Source organism: Hemitrygon akajei, chromosome 11, assembly GCF_048418815.1.
Source record: "Hemitrygon akajei chromosome 11, sHemAka1.3, whole genome shotgun sequence".
Lineage (NCBI taxonomy): Eukaryota > Metazoa > Chordata > Chondrichthyes > Myliobatiformes > Dasyatidae > Hemitrygon > Hemitrygon akajei.
Window position 1 is genome coordinate 147612958 of NC_133134.1, and position 6000 is coordinate 147618957.

At 39.6% G+C, this 6000-nt stretch overlaps 1 protein-coding gene across 2 annotated transcripts in view; it reads right to left on the reverse strand.

Annotated features, from left to right (window-relative positions):
- LOC140736109 (microtubule-associated protein RP/EB family member 1-like) overlaps nt 1–5488 on the reverse strand; it is a 29205-nt gene extending 23717 nt beyond the window's left edge. Inside the window, exons 1-2 of one of the 2 annotated variants that reach the window (XM_073061887.1) lie at nt 5359–5467; nt 3462–3567 (exon numbers count right to left, since the gene is read on the reverse strand). The gene's annotated coding sequence lies outside the window, so the exon portion shown is untranslated. Of the gene's footprint in view, nt 1–3461; nt 3568–5358 lie in introns of both variants that reach the window. The other variant, XM_073061886.1, reaches the window with a different exon arrangement.
- Nucleotides 5489–6000: the final 512 nt, after the last annotated feature.

The window sequence follows — 6000 nt, forward strand, 5'->3', positions numbered from 1 at the left end:
ACTGACTGCAGAGGCACACCAAAGTGTGGAAGAGGTTCAAGACCAAAGAAATCCCTTATCCAATTTCTTCACCATGACCTTGTACAAAATCTATAATAGAGACATCTTTGGGGTTTGATGACTGCAGAACCTAAGGTTTGAACTATGGAGTTCAGGAATGAGTAGCTAAAACTCTGGACATTTTTGAACAGAGGGTACAATTGTCATTACATGCTATAGAGATCAAAAGCAATTTCTTTAGCCAGAGGGTGGTGAATCTGCAAAATTCTTTTTCACAGACGATTGTGGAGGCCAAGTCATTGGGTATATTTAAAGCACAAGTTGATAGGTTTTTAATTAGCAAGGACATCAAAGGTTACAGGCAGAAGACTGGGGAATGAGGTTGAGAGGGAAAATAAATCTGTCATGATGGAAGAGACTTGATGGGCTGAATGGTGTAATTTGCTCCTGTCTTATGATCTTAAAAAAGTTCCAAAGCTTGGATTTGGAATACCTATCCATAATTATTTAGGAAATTATCTTTCTAAATAAGAGCACTTGAACAGAAGGCGACAAACCAAATGCTAGAACATGGAATTAATATGTATGGACTTTTAAATGGAATTACAGTAATATGTATGGTTAGTGTTGATACAATGAAATGGTCAATTTCCATGCTTTATGACTCAGATACTGACATGAAATTCTGAAGATGTTAGTTTTTTATATCCTCTAGAATTTTTGTTATGATCCCATTCCAACTGACAGGGTTAGCAAGTCAGAAATGATAAAATAACAGAATATGAAGAGAAAATGATTAATGTCATTATATCCAATGAAACAGAGAATTTAATATAGAAGCCTAGAATGGGAGTAGGTAATCACCAATTTAAAAAAAAACAATAATCAAAATTAGACTGTTTGCTCATAGCTATGCCTCAAAATGAAAACAGTTTAAATAAAAACTAAAATCTAGGAAATCACCAGGAAAGAGATAATTTCAAAATTCATACAGGACTGCTGTAAAACAAAATATTAATAATAGAACAAAGGAAAAGAAGTTTTAAAGAATGTTGTTAATGACTGAGAAGTCTGTGGCAAAATCCAGTAGCAATGTATTTAATTAATGAATAAGAGTACAACCTGGGTTCCTGGATGGCGAAAACAGAAGACACACAAATGGGCAAGTCTTACATTCTCCTGTGCTTTAGTAGGAAAGTACCATGAGGAAAGGGGTGTTTGGTGGAAAAAAAGTACAAATCAAGGATTCACAGGGGAAAACAGTCCTTTTGGAATGCAGAAAGATTAATGAGGTATTCGGAGTTGGAATCTCATTGAAGGTGGTAGATTTTACACAAGAACACAAGTTGAATACTGAAACTGGTGGGCTGAAAGGTGAAATCAAGGGTTGCTATTATGTTGTGCAGACAGGTTAAGAGTAGACATGTGAGAAATAAGAGGAGGCACAACTGAAAGCCCTATTGCAGAGGGAAAGCCATGGTTAAAGAAAAAGACAACCCAGAAAGTTCTGTCATCACAACAGGAACATCGGAAAGACTGAGAACAAAATGGATCTCTTACGGGAAACAGGGTGGGAGGACTTCAGTTTTTGGAGTCTGTGTGCTTAGATTGGATGTTGGCTTGTTGAAAGTGGCATCGCCCCCAACCACTGTTCTGCTCACACACCAACCTCCTCCCACATAGAGCAAAACATTGTCTCCTTTGTTCTCATCTTCCACCCACCAGATTCAACAGATCATCCTCAACTACTTCAACTCTCCCCCCCCCCCCACCCCGATCATTCTAAACGGGCTATTCAGTCTACAACTCCCAAGGTTGCTCTTTCACCTCCACCTACTGCTCTGCTTTTCATTTAACTCTGGTTGATTCCCTTTTACCTTATTCTTTCCCATCATCTAGAAACCCCAACAGCAATTCACTTGCACTTCAAGTTAGATCTGGTGCTCAAGTTACAATTTCTTCCAAAATGGAGAAACCAAATGCAGATTGGGAACACTCTGTAGAACAGTTCTGCTTATTGTGCATAAGTGACTTTGACCTCCCAGTCACCTGCCAATTTAATTCTCTACCCTCCTGTCATTATGACCTCTTAATACCATAGGATACCAATGAATCCCAACGTAACTGAGGAACAGCACCCTGGACCTATGACAACTACAATCATTTACTCTAATCCGATATAAACTGTATGTCTTCATACATTCTAGCGGTTCCCCCCACCCCGATTCTACTAGTCATCTATGCACTAGGACAGGGGCTCTCAGCCTTTTTTATGCCATGACCTCTACCATTAATTGATGGGTCCATGAAGCCCAGGCTGTGAACCCCTATAATAGGGGCAGATTTGCAATAGGCAATTAACATCTAGCAATTAACATTTACCAACCTAAAATGCCTCTGGGATGTGTGAAGAAAAAAAATTAGCACCTTTAAGAAACACATCGCAGGCAGAATATACAAATTCCAATCAGGTGTGTATGGAACTGCAAGGATGTGGCTTTACTACTTGGAACTCAACAAGTTAACCAGTCTTTTCGACATATCTGATCTGGCCAGCTCTGATGCAAGATTAATAAGTAGTAACTAATTCAGTTTTTCTCTCTTTCATAGATGCTGATCTACTGAGCTTTGCCACCATTCTTTATTTCAGGAATTCTAGCAATTTCAGTTTTCCTATTCTCATGCTTTATATCCCCCATCCCCTCTTGCTCACCCTGCTGCCTTAATTTTCTTTTACTTACACTTCTCCAGAAGGGCAACTTACTTTCATTTGTTACTGGTTAAAGGACTAAAAGCAAGCCTACCATCTGGACAATCTTGCTCTCCAGCCTATGAAAGACATTCCAATAGTTCTCTCCACCTCACTCCTCTCTGCAATTTAAAACTCTTGATTTCTCACTTATCCAGTTCTGATTAAGTATCATTGATCAGACATCTTTTTTATTTCTCTTTATATACTGGCTACCTGACCTGCTCTGACTTCCCAACATTTTGTTTCTATTTCAGAGTTCCAGCATCTGATTTATTTATTTATTTATTTAGGATAAAAACACTGCACACAGGAATAAAACAATGACAAATGGGGATGTTGAGAATAAGCAAGAAACCAAAATGGTGGATTTAAGGAGCAGAATTATCTAAAATTAATTGAATTTAATTAATGAACAAGCTCTTCAGCCCAACTTGTCGAATCCAGAACATGACTAAAAACCTATAAGAAATAAGAGGTGATGTCCTTTATGCTGACACAGATTACTCAGGACCAGTGCAAGAGGGTATTAGCAAAAAAGCAGGAGCACAGTTGAATGACTGACAACTTGGTAATACACCTCCATACTTAACAAAGGTGCAAGCATGATCTCCGAATCTGGCTTCATTCTCTCTAATGCAAAGGAAACTAGCTTCTGTGACAACTACAGTATAAAATACAAACTGAATAAAATATAAAATCTCACTTCTACCTTGAATCCAGACAGCAAGGGAGTTGAAAAGATAGAAGTAGAGCTTCTGAATTTGCATGGGACAATGCAGGTCGACTGAATGTTAGAGCGAACAAGGGTGCAACAGCTGCATGTGAAAGAAGAGAAAGATTTGTTCAGTCGCAGAGGAATGAGATACTAAATGAGGAAGCTGGTGTTGAGTATGAGGTTAAAACCTACTCCAGTCAAGAGAAAAGGGAAGGAATGAGCGCCAGAAATGATTCAGATGGAGACTGCATGACATTACCAGTCATCCTCTGAAGAGCTTGACTTAATTAGAAAAAATCCAGAATTAGATGTGCTTCATTGATACAGAGAATATGAAAATAAAACAAATTTTACAAGGATTGAAATGTAGAACTCCAAGTCCTAAAATAATTATACCAATATACCATGCCCAGAATATTGGTATAATTATTCTAGGACTTGGAGCTTCATATTATGTTGTTCCTGTTCCATACAGTAACAGGAACAACACTGTTTATTCTACTTTAGAACTATTTTTTAAGAACAGTATTTTACTTGGTGTAAATCATTTTAAGTAAATGCCAGAAGCACAAGAATACATTTCAAAGTGTAATGGTCAGATTAATTTTTAAATCTCGAGAACAAATTATTTTTGATGAAACATCTTTATGAAGTACTTGAATCTGTTTTCATTTTATTCTTAGATCCACATTGCAACACAAATAAAAATTTTGTTGCATCTTTCATACATCTAGCCTAATTTCTACCATTAATCTGCGCCCTTCAATAATATTGCAGATTAAAAATCTGAGTGAAATGCACTTTCGTTTCAGCTTTAAAACGTCAATTGAATGCGTTTGTCATGCTTTCCAGCGGTATACAAAAGACTGGATAAATGCTGATATTTAAATTGAAGTATGGGGAGATCGAGACGAGTGCACAAATAGGCGTTAGCCGCATATCCCGGGACACATGGACAATGACTGCTGGTTCATTGTCTTCAGGTCGGAATTCGGATTCGCGTGGAAATTGAAGAGCAGAGAGAAAGGGAACAACAAACTCTGTGTAAGCACACAAAGAACTCCCCCAAAGTAAGCAATATCGAAGCCAGCGCCATGATAGCCATGTGCTATATATTCAGTACTACTTAACAACCTTGCTTCTCTGCTACATTGCAGCTACTTCCTCTCCTACATGACGACGCGGACGGCAGAGGCGAGACAAGCTGCGATTGACACCGTGATTAACCAATAGATGCGAGACGACCACGTGCACAGACGATGGCTGGTGGCCAATGAACCGGCGCCGGAGGGGACAGGCAGGGCGGGACACTAGTTTGCAGACGGGCCCGTCCGTCTTTAAAATACCAGGCCTACCATTTGACAGATAACCCAAATGGAATCGAGAAAAGGGGGAAAATACGAAGAAAGAAGACGCGAGAATGCTTTGTCGCAAATGCCGCTGGGTGCTAAACCTAACCTCTGGGGTTAGGGAAGGTTCAAGCTTCAAGCCTCCTTGTGACATGATCTCCATCTTAAACCAGAAGCGATAAAGGATCAAATGTGAATAAATTTTTTTTAAAAAGTAAACGGATTTTCTTATGGGAGATTTTTAAAAATATCGTAAGAAGGTGTACAATTAAAGTAATTTCAAAAGCAACAGAGCGTGCGGACTGAACACGTACAAACACACACAAAAAGCGTCATTTATTGCCAAGCCAGACGAATGCACCCTGCGCCGGACAAACCAGTCCTTCATAAAAAATACTTTAAATCCATCACCAATGCACGCCAGCGACAAGTAGGCACAATCAGCTTCGACTAAGTAAATAATATTCTCGCATTTGTTAAAAAAAATCTTATAAACTAAATTAGTACACGGGATAACAAAGAGGTGGGAGGAAATAACTCACCCGCCGCGCCTCAAGATATCTGTCGCCCTCCTCCCTCTTCCTTTTCTAACCGACCGGATCCGACGCTCGGACTCTCTCGAACGTGAAAGCCGCTAATTCAAACTCATTCAGCGCGCTGCCGCTCGCCACAGTGACGTCACACGCAATCGGCGTTTACATCATTCGCACGACGACAATGCCGCCCGGTCTGCGCGTTGCTATGGCGACTGGTCCCAGCGCCGAGAGCGCTCGCTGACCTCACGGACTGACAGAAGGGTGAGGAGTCCGGATCGATGCGATCAAAAGAGAAATGTCCTTCTTCTTAAAAGCAAGGGAAGTTCAATCATTAAGAAACGAAGCTCTTTTAAAATACACTAATATAAGTGCCGCTTGATTTAAACTACCTCTGCTAAGTTAGTGGCGTTATATAAACATGAGTTATCCCTTTTATTGTGATTTAGTTATGATGTCAGTGTTATGAACAGACAGTCATGTCCTTTGGCTCAATGCTATTATTTTCTCCACAAGGTTAATGTCGGTTCAATTGCTGGAATAGGCTATGTACCAGAGACTCTGCCTTTTTACATAACATCTGTTGCGCAGAAATAGATTTTGCTTCCCAACTGTATTTTGGATGGTATTTATAATAGACAACACATCCCC